We start from the raw sequence: 15,076 nt of genomic DNA, 5'->3' as shown, positions 1-15,076 counted from the left end.
GTTTTGCTCGAGTCTCTATTTTTAAAAGTACTCCATCTGTTTGGTGTCAACTCGGAGGCTCGTCGACACAGTCAGTAAGTAGCCAGTTCCACTAGATGAATGTGGTCACTAGGCCACCACTACGAACAACAATAAAAAACTACCAGGGACCTTGGAGTGCGAAGAAATTGCCTAAGGGGACACGTGAAACGGAACCTGGATCAGTGGAGTGGGCTTGTGTTCACCGGCGAGTACAGGTTTCGAACGTCGACTGGGGATCGTCGTACAAGGCTGTGTAGGTGACCAGGCACCGGTGCAGGTCTCTATCCATGGGTTCTGCTGCGGGGCGGGACTGTCGTATTTTGGGTTGCCATTATGGTTATATCAACAGTAGCAGGAAACAGTATAACGGGAGTCGGATTCTTTAGGAAGGTAGAGCAGAGAGTGTGTTACAGTGAGCAGTTCAGTGATACAGTTAAGCTTATCACAATCGACAGCAAACCAATACCCACAACGATAGTTCAGATAGTACATGCCGACGTCTGAAGCTTAAGATGACCGAAAAAGTATATGAAGGTATTGAAAGGGTAATACAGTACGTAAAGGGAGATGAAACTCCATTACTCGTGGGAGACTGGAATGCAGTTGTAGGAGAAAACGTGGAAGAAATGGTTACTGGAGAATATGGGGTTGGGATAGGGAATGAGAGAGAAGAAAGACTAACTCAGTCCTGTAATAAATTTCGGCAAGTAATAGCGAATACTCTTAATCACAAGAGGAGGATGTATAATTGGAAAAGGCTGGGTGATATGGGGAACAACAGTTAGATTACATCATGGTCCGAAGGAGATTCTGAAATGATATAGTGGATTGTAAGGCATACGCAGGAGCAGATATAGACTCATATCACAATGTAGTAATGATAAACAGTACGTTGAAGGTTAAGAGATAAGTCAGAAAGAATCGATACGCTAATGTGTCAGATACAGAAGTACTAAGGAATGACGAGATACTCTTGAAGATCTGCAAGGCCATGGACACAGCAACAAGGAATAATCCAGTAGGCAGTCCACTTCAAGAGGAATGGATATCTCTGAAACGGACAATAATAGAAGTTGGAAAGAAAAATATAGATACAAAGAAAGTAACTGCAAAGAAACCATGGGAATTAAAATAAATAACTGAAGTATTTCTTTTATTACCCATGATGAAAGGAAGAAGTTCAAAAATGTTTAGGGAAATTCAGGAATACAGAAATGCTAGTCACTGAGGGATGAAGTAGACAGGATGTGTAGGAAAGCTAAGACGAAATAGCTGCCTGAAAAATGTGAAGAAATCGAAAAAGAAATTATTGTTGGAAGGACTGAGTCAACGCATAAGAAAGTCAAAGCAACCTAGAGTGAAATTGTTAGCAAAGGGTGGTAGTATTAAGAGTGCAGTGGGAATTTCACCGTCAAAAAAGGAGGAGGAAGTGGATATATGGAATGAGTACATTGAAGGCCTGCATGAGGAGGGAAGATTTGTCTGATGTGATAGAAGAAGAAAGAAAAGTCGATTTGGAAGAGATAGGAGATCCAGTAATAGAATTTGAAAGAGCTTTGGAGGACTTAAGATCAAATAAGGCAGAAGGGGTAGATAACTTTCCATCAGGATGTCTAAAACCATTGGGGGGAACTGGCGACAAAGCGACTATTCATGTTGGTGTGTAAAATATATGAGTCCGCCGACATACCATCTAGCTTTCGAAAAAATATCATCCACACAATTCCTAAGACTGCAAGAACTGACAAGTGCGACAATTATCGAACAGTCTGCTTAATATCTCATGCATCCAAATTGCTGACAAGAATAACATATTGGAGAATGGAAAAGAAAATTGAGGATGAGTTAGATGACTATCAATTTGGCCTTAGGAAAGGTAGATGCAACAGAGAGGCAATTCCGACGTTGCTGTCCGTGATAGAAGCAAGACTAAAGAACAATAAAGTTCCGTTTATAGGATTTGTCGACCTGGACAAGATGTTGAGCAATGTAAAATGGCGCAAAGTGTTAGAAATTCTGAGACAAACAGGGGTAAGCTGTAGAAAGAGACAGGTAATACACAATATGTACAAAAGCCAAGAGGGAAACAATAAGAGTGGATGACCAAGAATGAAGTGCTCGGATTAAAAAGGATGTGGGCAGGGATGCAGTGTTTCGCCCGTATTTTCAGTATGTACATCGATGAAGCAATGATGGAAATACAAGAAAGGTTCAGGAGTGGGATTACAATTGAAGGTGAAAGGGCATGAATGATGCGATTCGCTGATGACATTGCTATCCTGAAAGTGAAAGTGAAGAAGAATTACATGATGGGCTGAATGGAATGGACAGTCTAATGAGTACAAAATATGGGTTGAGAATAAATCGAAGAAAGACGAAAGGAATTGGAAGTAGGAGAAATGAGAACAGAGATAAACATAACATCAGGATTAATTGTCACGAAGTATATCAAATTAAGGAATTCTACTGCCTAGGCATCAAAATAACCAATGACAGATGGAGCAAGGAGGACATCGAAAGCAGATTTGCACCGGCAAAAAAGGCATTCCTGACCAAGAGAAGTCCATTAGTATCAAAGATAGGCCTTAATTTTAGGAAGAATGTTCTGAGAATGTACGTTTGGAGCAGAACCTAGAATGGTAGTGAAACATGGATTGTGGGGAAACCGGAAAAGGAGAGAATCAACGCATTTGAGATGATGTACTACAGACAAATGCTGAAAATTAGGTCAACTTACAAAGTAAGGAATGAGGAGGTTCTGCGCAGAATGGAAGAGGAAAGGAATATGTGGAAGGGACACGATGATAGGACATCTGCTAAGACATCAGGGAATGACTTCCATGGTACGAAATTGGAGAATACATCCAGCAAATAATTGAGGACGTAGGTCGCAAGTGCTGCTCTGAGGTGAAGAGGTTGGCATAGGAGAGGAATTTGTAGTGGACCACATCAAACGAATGAGAAGACAGATGACTCAAAAAAAAAAAAAAGAAACACATGGAAAGGTCTCTACCGTTTCGTCTCCAAATGCTGGAGACATCTTCAGAGGCTAAAAAGGCTCAGGCAGCAGTTTGAAACTTCTATAAACTGTACAAGCTGAACTGTTTGTTCGGATCCCTATGATGTCATCAGACGGCTGCGTAAGAGTGCAGAGTCACGAGTGCGTGTGTTGTCGAGCTTCTGCTGGGGAACACTTGGCGCTGGTTTCAGTATTCAGCACTGAGGTCAGCAACTAGTCTAATTTCTCTCATTCTTCTTTCCGTTAAAGTTGCTTTCGTGCTTTGGAATTTGAATGCCCTCTCTGTAAATTCAAGCACAGTAATATTGGTTCCGTATTGCAGAGACGAATTTTTAGTTTCCCTGGTCCCAGTGGATGTTGTGCAACTGCCGATTTATTGCTATTTCGCAAATGACAACTGCTCTTCTGTTCCTTAAGCAAGAAATGAGTACTACACATGTGTGCTTCACTGTGTGTGCAAGACAATTTATATATTCCTCCTGTGGCAAGTGCTGGCCGTACATTCTTTACAGTGTTCGAAACATTCACGCTCCTTCATAATTGGTATAAACACTGCATCAATACTATGTATTCCTCGTACTCTGATCATGTGAACCATGACTGCTTTTACGAATGGGAGTAAATCTTTGTTTCTTCTTCATGAGAAGCTCCATACCTTTATGGACTTATTGCCCTATTAAACTCTTTCTCAGATTAATCATTTCTTCTGAATATAGTGTTTAAATGGTCGGAGCGTTCCTCCAACTCCTCTGGTGCACATTATTTAAGTCAAGCCCACCAATGTTCTCATTACCGCTCTTTTCAGTTTGTGACAATGACTGGAATTTTTGTGAATGTATCCACATGTGTGAGTGAGTTTTTTGCAGACCTTCTGTGCCTAACATCTGTGGATTTTCTAAGTAGCCGTACATTTTAAAATATTTCAACTTCTTTCTCTTTTTCTATACTGGATTTTATATTATAACTAATATCATTCGGAAAGTTTAGAAAGTCTGAGTTCTTTTTGTCCATGAGGCTATATAACGAAGTATGAGTGTCATCAATATAACAAAACCAACGATAGTAATTTTTCTTGCTGGGCTGATGAGCTGTTCCTTCCAGTTTTACATATAGAACTCCGTTGTAACTGTGCTGAGTGTGTTTCCTGTAATGAATACAGTTTCAGAAAACTGGATGATTTATTCCAGAGCCTCACAAATTGAGCGAAGTCAGTAACACTTTGGTCCGCCTCAGTTATTCGGCTTCGCATTTACTGGCAGAGCTGTTGAATGTCCTCCTGAGGGACATCGTCCGAAATCATGTCCAGCTGGCAGCTTAAGTCATGAAAACCCCGAGATGGTTCGAGTGCCCTGCCCGGTATGTCCCAAACGTTGTCAGCTGGGGAGAGGTTTGGCGCCCTTCCTAGTCAAGGTATGTTTGGCGAGCAATAGAAACACTCGTTGTGTGTGTGGGCGGGCATTACCTTGCTGATATGTAATGTCAGTATGGCTTGCCATGAAGGACAACAAAACTGGACGTGGAACATCGAATATCGTCGACGTACCGCTCTGCTGTGTGGGTGACTACTAAAGTGGTCCTGCTATGAAAGTGAACGGCACCCCAGACCATCACTCTCGGTTGTTGGGCTTCATGGCGGGCGACAGTCAGGTTGGAAACCCCCCCCCAAGTCTCCAAGGCGTTTCCAGACACATCTTTGCTGGACATTGGGGCTCAATTAGAAGCGAGGCTCATCATAGAAGACTGTTCCAGTCAATGAGATTCCTGGCCGAAGTCGCATCTGGAGATGCCCCAGATGGTTGTGGTATACCAATCTTACTATCGTCCGCCATATGGTCTGACAACCTCGAGTGATGGTGTGGGGTGTCCTTTTTTTTTCAGCATGCCCTCTTGCATATGGGGAGAGTTTTTACTATTTGTTTTTAGACTTGCCAAACCCTACCTTGGCCAGCAAGGTTGTCAGACTTCTTCCCAATTGAGAATAATTGGAGCGATATAGGCAGGGACGTCCTACCAGGTCGGGATTTTGACGATCTACCGCAGAATTTGGACAAAATATGGCATGATGTTCCTCAGGGAGCCATCCAACAACTCTGTCAATCAATGTCAAGATGAAAAATTGCTTACGTAAGGACGCAGTATTGACTTACTTAACTTGTTAAGCTTCCCTCTTGAAGAAGTCATCCACTTGTTTGTCTGCTCATGTAAAGTACAACTACTACTTGCTGTATCTTTCGGATATTTCCTTCACGGAGTGTTCCTTTTTTTGTCTAAGAGTGTAAATTCCATATGTGACATCGTTTTATCAAGAGCTACTATAGTAAGCAGTAATAGAACGTCTAAATGGGCTAATATCTGATGGACATGAAGGATTCTATTTTTTGTTTAATGAACTGAACCTTTTATACGTCTTTTTTTGCTACAGAGGTCTGTTGAAGACTGGCCAGGTATTTGGCAGTCACGCTTGTCGAGCAGTCCATAGCGCTAACAACTGGTCTTAATGGAATGACAGGTTTGTGAATTTTTGGTATACCACACAATCTTGATGGGACCAGTTCTGATGTAGTAAGACATTTCTAGTTGGTGAGAGAAATCGAAGAGGCTTTTACTAGCTGATGCGTTACCCTGAGTACTGATCTTGAGAGATTGCTTTTAATCTCACTGTACCTTCGTGGTTGTAATACAACGCAAGTTTTTCTGCAGTAGGTTCATTATTTCATGAGCATTGTAGCGTTGTCCTTATCTGCTGGAAGCTCTAGAATACATCAGAATTGAAATCTCGGATAGGTCTCTCTCCACAAGTTAAGTGTTGTGTCATTGTTTATTGACTCTTGTGGTGCCTCCACATTTAGGAGACGAAGTCTTAGGCACACAAATATGCCATGGACAGTGGCCGAATACCTATTAAGCAAAATTCACCAGTAGGTTGTATTTAAATTAGTTATCAGTACGAATACAGGTGTTAGTGTTTGCTGGAATTACAAAAGAAACGAGGAGTGTAGAAATGGGGTGGCCAAGACATCAGCTCACGGGCCATGCCCGGGCACAAGTGCATTTGGCTCGTTATACACATCTCACATTTCTTAAATTTTCTCTGAAGTGCTCAATAAACACTGGGTTGAGCAACCTTACAGTTTTATTTCATGGATTCTGAACTGTACACCTTGCTGTGTTTTCTAATTTAATCAATTGTACATCATGGGCTGATAATCCATTTATCAATGGGAAAGCATGTGTTAGTTTTACACCCTCTTGCTGTACAAATACATTATCTATTAGAGCGCTACTGCCTTGAGCTATACGTGTAGGGAAATTGATAGCTGATTCTATGTTATATGCAATTAATAACACTTACACTTTTCCGATCTGAACTGGTTAGAAAGTTTACTTAGAAATCATCACAGATTAACAACTTCCTGTTTTTGGCTGACAGACAGCGTAATAGGTAGTCAAACTTTTTTACTAGCTCCCAATCTCCTAATGGGGACCTGTACACTGTTGCTAGCATCAACACTACATTATCTAGCTGTAGTTTATATGCACAAACTTCAAAGTGCTGATCAATGCAGAATTTGCGTACTTCTACAGTTTTGTACTTATATCTTTTTTTTTTTTTTGTTTTGTAAACGGCAACCCCTCCTTTATCCATGCTATATCTGGAAGTGTAAGAGGCTAAATTATACTAATTTATACTGACACTATCCATCACCACAGTTACATGGTGTTCAGACAAAGTATATCAATCCCACTGTTATTTGTGAGGTCATCTACAAAGAGAGCTTCACTCCAAGGTTAAACGCAGCGAAAACCTCTCAGACAAACAGAACCTAAACGATGTCAAACTTAGCGTAAGGAGGGCTATGCGTGAAGCGTTCAGTGAATTCGAAAGTAAAATTCTATGTACCGACTTGATAGAAAATCCTAGGAAGTTCTGGTCTTACGTTAAATCAGTAAGTGGCTCGAAACAGCATATCCAGACACTCCGGGGTGATGATGGCATTGAAACAGAGGATGACACGCGTAAAGCTGAAATACTAAACACCTTTTTCCAAAGCTGTTTCACAGAGGAAGACCGCATTGCAGTTCGTTCTCTAAATCCTCGCACAAACGAAAAAATGGCTGGCATCGAAATAAGTGTCCAAGGAATAGAAAAGCAACTGGAATCACTCAACAGAGGAAAGTCCACTGGACCTGACGGGATACCAGTTCGTTTCTACACACAGTACGCGAAAGAACTTGCCCCCCCTGACAGCCGTGTACCGCAAGTCTCTAGAGGAACGGAAGGTTCCAAATGATTGGAAAAGAGCACAGGTAGTCCCTGTTTTCACGAAGGGTCGTCGAGCAGATGCGCAAAACTGTAGACCTATATCTCTGACGTCGATCTGTTGTAGAATTTTAGAACATGTTTTTTGCTCGCGTGTCATGTCGTTTTTGGAAACCCAGAATGTAATCTGTAGGAATCAACATGGATTCCGGAAACAGCGATCGTGTTAGACCCAACTCGCTTTATTTGTTCGTGAGATCCAGAAAATATTAGATACAGGCTCCCAGGTAGATGCTGTTTTCCTTGACTTCCGGAAGGCGTTCGATACAGTTCCGCACTGTCGCCTGATAAACGAAGTAAGAGCCTACGGAAAATCAGACCAGCTGTGTCGCTGGATTGAAGAGTTTTTAGCAAACAGAACACAGCATGTTGTTATCAATGGAGAGACGTCTACAGACGTTCAAGTAACCTCTGGCGTGCCACAGGGGAGTGTTATGGGACCATTGCTTTTCACAATATATATAAATGACCTAGTAGATAGTGTAGGAAGTTCCATGCGGCTTTTCGCGGATGATGCTGTAGTATACAGAGAAGCTCTAGCATTAGAAAATTGTAGCGAAATGCAGGAAGATCTGCAGCGGATAGGCACTTGGTGCTGGGAGTGGCAACTGACCCTTAACACAGACAAATGTAATGTATTGCGAATACATAGAAAGAAGGATCCTTTATTGTAGGATTATATGACAGCGGAACAAACACTGGTAGCAGTTACTTCTGTAAAATATCTCGGAGTATGCGTGCGGAACGATTTGAAGTGGAATGATCATATAAAGTTAATTGTTGGTAAGGCGGGTGCCAGGTTGAGATACATTGGGAGAGTCCTTACAAAATGTAGTCCATGAACAAAGGAGGTGGCTTACAAAACACTCGTTCGAACTATACTTGAGTATTGCTCAACAGTGTGGGATCCGTACCAGGTCGGGTTGACGGAGGAGATAGAGAAGATCCAAAGAAGAGCGGCGCGTTTCGTCACAGGGTTATTTGGTAACCGTGATAGCGTTACGGAGATGTTTAACAAACTCAAGTGGCAGACTCTGCAAGAGAGGCGCTCTGCATCGCGGTGTAGCTTGCTCGCCAGGTTTCGAGAGGGTGCGTTTCTGGATGAGGTATCGAATATGTTGGTTCCCCCTACTTATACCTCCCGAGGAGATCACGAATGTAAAATTAGAGAGATTAGAGCGCGCACGGAGGCTTTCAGACAGTCGTTCTTCCCGCGAACCATAAGCGACTGGAACAGAAAAGGGAGGTAATGACAGTGGCACGTAAAGTGCCCTCCGCCACAAACCGTTGGGTGGCTTGCGGAGTATAAATGTAGATGCTAACAGATCATCTACTTTATTTTTTATTCACCTGATATTCTGCTGAAGTGAGTTGATACTACCCTTAGCTTCATCCCTATTTACTGTACATGAAGCTTCTGTTATTCTGTTTTTCTTGAGTGTTGCCTGTTTGGACTTTGACCTTGACATAAAAAACGTGTCTGCCTGGTGCCATTAACCACAAGGGTCACCCTCGTGTGACTGAGGCTCCCCCTTACAGTGTCAGCTGACTTATCTTTCCCCTTCCTATTTAGGTGCAGGCCATGCGTAGTGTATCCTCACCTACCAGTAGTGTCAACAGGAACATCGCGTGTGTGAGGTTTTGGGGGTATCTGGAACATCCCGTTCCTCCACTACTTCAGATAGCAAACCAGAGTGTTAACACGCCTTGCAGCAGTGTTTACGCAGGACCGAACATGGCGCTGAAAGACCTCCACAGACACCACATTTGTGTGGTTTGTGTGGCCAGTTCATGTTCCTATTTCATCCAAGTCTCTCGCAATAGTACAGCTTGGATTCATACCGCAGGCTGTTTCCTGCTGCCCCAACTGTAATTTCCTGGTCTCCCTAGCATTTGTTTTCACAAAACTTGTGAGCTGGTGCGCTGCACCTAATTCCTGCTGACGCTCCTGGCCTTGACTGTTAACTAGAAGCAATATTCTTCTTTTCCTATTCTGATTTGATCCCTACGTGTCTTTTTTTCTTGAAGCTAATATTCTGCTTCAAAATACATTCAACTACATCTGGATGAGGGCCTTCCTCCACTACTTCAGATAGCAAGCCAAACTGATATACTAACTGAATTTCGAAGTTTTTTCAAGTTTCTCGTTTTGCTTCTACCTTTCCTGTCCCTGTTTCTTCCCTTAGCCTACATAATTCCAAGTGCTCATTTTCTAATTCAGCCTCAATGGCACAAATTTTTACCTCCTTTTCAGCGATTTTTCTGTCCTTTCTACATAACGTACGTTGCCATGGAGAGCGTCTTATCTACCCAGTTTCCTCGCCGCTACATTCGCCCCACTAAACCATAACCTACACAGTCTTCACACCCCCGCCTTCAGATTTCTACAGTAAACATCACATTTGCTAGACATGTTTTGACAGAAAAATTTACACAAAGGAAGAGGATAACTTGGCACAAGAGCACTGATGTCACGTAACCTGTATTAATACGCAATGAAGCGCTAATGCAAACAAACTTTTAAAAATCTCAAAAACTTCATAAAACTACCCTTGTAATTCTTTCTAGGCCACAACGTATTCTTCAAACTTCGTATTTTGTTTAACACCAGTGATTTTAGGGAACTTCACTGTCTTTGTCAGAATGTGTGCGTTCCATAAACGCGATTTTCCTTTTAAATGCATCCCCATGAAATGAGGAAAAAGTTACCTTGCAGTGCATTACTGTGGGCAGTGTACAGTCAAGTCCAGTTAAAATGTGAAATCTGCACTAGATTACACATGTTTTCATTTTTGTTCCTGCATTGCTTTTTTTGTCAAAAAATTAAACGGTAGCAAGTTTTAAGTCGTTCCAGGTATGTGTTTCGACATAACCTACGTACTTTGCAGTACGATATGAAGTCTCCATAGGAATCGTTCAGTTTCACTGAAAACCGTTGCAGCTGAAAACGGAAGATGCGTGTGACTTCAGCAATTATACTATGCTTTCTTCCAATTTCGCCATGTGCCAAAGGCCTGCAAGTTTAGCACAAAGTGCTTTTTGATGTACAAAACAAGGAATCTCGTCCGTCGACATTCGTGATTTAATCCTGTTTCATTGTGAATCAAATCTTTAAACTCTTTCTGCATATTCCAGAATCCGAATCAAGAACAGTTCTCCACATGAGTAACCTAGAGGCAGGTATCCTCCGATTTGTGAGGCAACTTAAATCACTTAATAACAGCAAGTCTTCCGGTCCGTACTGCATACCAATTACGTTTCCTTGAGAGTATGCTGATGCAACAGCTCCATGCATAACAACCTCACACAACCGTCCGCTGGACGAAAGATCCGTATGAAAAGATTGGAAAGCTGGACAGGTTACACCAATATTCAAGAACGGTGGAAGGAGTAATCCAGTAAATTACAGGTCCATATTATTAACGTCGATATCCAGTAGGATTTTGGAACATATATTGCGTGTGAGGACTATGAATTACCTCGAAGAAAACGGTCTATTGACACACAGTAAAGACGGATTCAGAAAACATCATTCTTGTGAAGCACGAAGTGTTGAGTGCTATTGACCAGATCGGGTTAATGGAATACATTGAGAAAGTTCAAAGAAGAGCTACACGTTCTGTGTTACCCCGAAATAGGGGAAACAGTGTTACTGATATGATACAGAATTTGGGGTGGACATCAAAAAGGCGTTTTTCATTGTGACAGAATCATCTCACGAAATTTCAGTCACCAACTTTCTCCATCGAATGCGAAAATATTTTGCTAACGCAGACATACTTAGGGAGAAACGATCGTCGTGATAAAATAAAGAAAACGGGAGCTATCAGGGAAAGGTATAGCCATTCGTTTTTTCCTCGCACTGTTCGATATTGGAATAATCGAGAATCGTTGTGAAGGTCATTCGATGAACCCTCCGCCAGGCACTTAAGTGTGATCTGCAGAGCATCCGTGTACATGTACATCTAATGTCGTTTCACAGTTGGTATGCACTACCTGTAACGTATATTAATTGAGAAACCTCTTTGCTCTCTTCTGTCACTGCCACTCATTTTAAAGAATCGCGACGGTAGACCGCTCGACTGCCTCCTTCGTGCAAACAGCCACTGGCCCAGTGAACCTCCATCATACCGAGATCACACAGCGAAGGGTAAACAGCGCTGACAGCGCGAGTCTGCCGAACTCGAGAGACTCCTGCCGGCCGGAAGACGCCGCACCGCGACGCCGGGTGAAGCGCCGCGCTCTTCCGGGCGCCTCCGAGAAGGACCGAGCGGAGCCGAGCGGCAGGCAGGCCGGGCCCGCGCCGCCCGTGGGCCAGACACGCTGCACGCGTGACTTGTGGCACGGCGCGGCCGGCCGTCATTATGAGCCCCTACCCAGCTGCGGCGAAGTCACTCAGTCAACTCCTGAGGCGTCACCGGTGGCCACAGGTTGGATGTAAGATCACATATGTTCGTTTCATATTTTACAGGAAAAAGATGTCCATTTTTAAAAGTGACAAACAGCAAGCGTGTAAAACACAACGCATCAGAATAACACATATTAAAAGCATAATATTACCAAGGAATACAGCAGTATCAAGAGCCATCAACTAGAGATAATTACAGAGAACACTGCAATATTTTGAGAAATGTCATTAGACCAGCTGATAGTATCAGCTTCGTGAGTAGTATGTACAAATCTGAGAATAACATCAAATTACGCTGGTATACAACGAGTACAATGCCAGGCGAGCAGCGGAAATCTTCGGTTATCTGTTTACTGAATGTCGTAGTGTGAAGACGTTACTAACGTTAACGGGATTTGCAAACGTTTAAATAATAAAGTCTTGTACATCGAAAAAAGGTCAAACTCCTGCGCCTCACTCACTCAAATTGCTTGTAACACCATTTTTAATGTGGGCAATTAAAGGTAAAGCTGAAGGATGCAAACTGTAAGGAAATGGAAGCAGTAATTACAGAATAAATAAGAGTGCATGTGGTTGAGATCATATATTATTTGGGACAGTATATTTTTCTATATCATGCACTACCGCTTTTGCGTCAGTCACCTAGCTCATGAAATTAATTTTTTCCTGTACGAAAGTAAATATTCAGTCATAAGGCTGTAAAAATAACATGTTGGTAATATCTAAATCAACTTCCACTTCCATACTGTACAAACCCCTGCGAAGTGCGTGGTAGAGGGTTTTTCCTGCAGTAGTACATGCTGGACTATCTCCCCGGCCACTTCGCTCCTGTGCGCCCTGTAATTAGTGTGACCTCGTCTTTGCCGGCCCTACGAGAGTGACAGCCAGGCGTCCGTCTTGTATCCTCAGGTTCTTCGCTTCATACAGCTTCTTGGAATGTTGTGAGTAGGTATTCATCTTGAGGTGATTTCTCGACATGAAATCTCACTTTTTTTTATCTCGTCTTTGATTTAAGAACAAAAATTTGAAAAGATCCAACCTTGAACAAACACGGTTTCTTCTCTTTTTACCGATATGTATTTCGGCCATATTTCATTATCACCAGCGGGTTTCCTTTATTCTTTTGCAGAGTAAAGAGTAATCTATCGCAATGGGAAACGCATATTTTTGGGAATGTGTTATTTTTGCTCAGAACGTTATAACAGACATGTAAACCATAGTAGCACATGCCGTTGTTCATGTCGCTGCATGTCATCTGCAATACCGGGATACCAGCCAAACTGGAAATAGCAGACACGGACATGAGCAACAGCATGTGCCATTAACGCATACATCTTTCTGAGAGCGTTTTGAATGCAAATGTACAATTCTAAAATTATACTTTTCCCAGTGTAACAATATATTCTTTCTAGTATGAAATTTTCTCTCTACAGCGGAGTGTGCGCTGATATGAAACTTCCTGGCAGATTAAAACTGTGTGCCGCACCGAGACTCGAACTCAAGACTTTTTCCTTTTGCGGGCAAGTGCTCTACCAACATTTTTTATTTTCTTTTTTTATGAAGAGGAAAAGAAAATTTTTCGCATCCACCCACGCGTGAACCCATGAGCTTCCGTATCCTATTCCCGCGCGCTAACTACATTTTTTTTTTTAAGGAAGGCCACAGGGCGTGGTACACGCCGCACTAGCAGTGGGGTCTCTTCACGGCACTGCCGGTGCGTCGAGGCCCAAACCCCTCCCACCCCTTTTCTCATGTCCCCAGTTGGGTCATAGCACTAAGTGTGCAGAAATCTTAACACAAAATTCCCATTCTCCGATGTAAGAAACACAAAGAAACCTTTTCTCTGAGTAGAAACTGAACACTTATAAAAACTTAACAATTCTTCTTGAATCACACAAATACTTTGGAAGTCGAACACGAGTAATTCTGAACAAAATGTTTTGAGAAAACTCTTCGTGTAACATAGAAGATTCGGAAGCAAGGTAATAGTAAATAATAATAACACAACTGACTTTTAATTTTCTTCTGTTCGTTCTCGTCCAAGGTGTTGTAGTGGTTCCACATATTTAACCGACACCCATTCTTTCAAAAATGATCTCCAGCATGTTGCCGTAGTGCTTCTTGTGGTTGCGATACGTGGTGATTTTTGCGTATTCACACTTCATGTAAACGCGGAATTCTATTTCGTTGTCCGACCCAAGTTTGCTGATGACATAACTAACATATTTTCCCGGTAAGCAGCTAATGGCGTTGGTTTTTAATTTCGGAAAGTATGTCATGTCTGGTCTCAGGAGAAGCGATTGCGTTATATATTCGGCCGAGGATCTGGCGACAAAGGCGATTTGTTGCCTGATCCAATTCCAGTTATTCACACTGCCGCCACAGGTGAATCTGTGGATGAGTGTATCCACCAGACTGCATTTTCCACAAAGGTGTGTCTGGTTTAAACCGATCCCATACAGTGTCTCGTTGGTGCTGATGACATTGTTAACTGTTTTGTACCATGCGGAAATAACGTCTGCAGAGAGCCCGGCATAGTTGATGTTCCGCCATACAGCTTTCCAGTCACAATTAGGGAATTTCTTTTCAGTTTTGTTTCTGCTCTCATTTAACTTCCTTTCATGTATGATGTCGAGCGTTGTGATACATGTGTTGCTTCTGATTTCGTCACTAAGGTAACTTGCTTCGAGGAAAAAGTTCCTCACATACTGCAGACGGGCATTAATTCTTCGCACATCAATCGGTGCTTGCAGGCTATGGGGTGTCACAGCCTCAATGAGCTTAGAGGTTATACATTGTCTAAGTTCTCGGAGTACATGGAAAGTCCGTTTGAGGAACAGAGCAGACGCTTTATTTCGAATGTCCACCAAACCGAGGCCCCCGTTTCTGACATCCAGTATAACGGTAGTCGCACCGAGCCTGAATATATCTCCTCGTCATAAATAATTGGTAACAGTGGACATGATCCCTTTCGATACTAGTTTGGGGATTGGAAATACCTGTGCAGTGAAATACGCTTTAGACAAAATGCAGGAGTTCATGAATCTGACTTTTCGCACCTGGTCCACAGTTCGATGGATGTTCTCCATTACAGCACCATGAACTTTCCTCCTAGCTTCCGTCCAGTTAAAAGCAGCCATCCTCATCGGACATGTCATTAAGGTTATTCCCAAAGTTTTGTGTTTGTTGTCTTGTTTTGCCCATGACAGTCAGAGGTGATCTAGGCCCCGCAGATTCAATATTTTACTTTTGTTTTCATTGGTTGTCGCTCCCGACGCTAGAAAATTGTGGTGTCACCGCCAGACAC

This window comes from Schistocerca piceifrons, chromosome 11 (assembly GCF_021461385.2).
Source record: "Schistocerca piceifrons isolate TAMUIC-IGC-003096 chromosome 11, iqSchPice1.1, whole genome shotgun sequence".
NCBI classification, from domain to species: Eukaryota; Metazoa; Arthropoda; class Insecta; order Orthoptera; family Acrididae; genus Schistocerca; species Schistocerca piceifrons.
The sequence above is the reverse complement of the archived record's forward strand: the minus strand, read 5'-3'. Positions refer to the sequence as shown.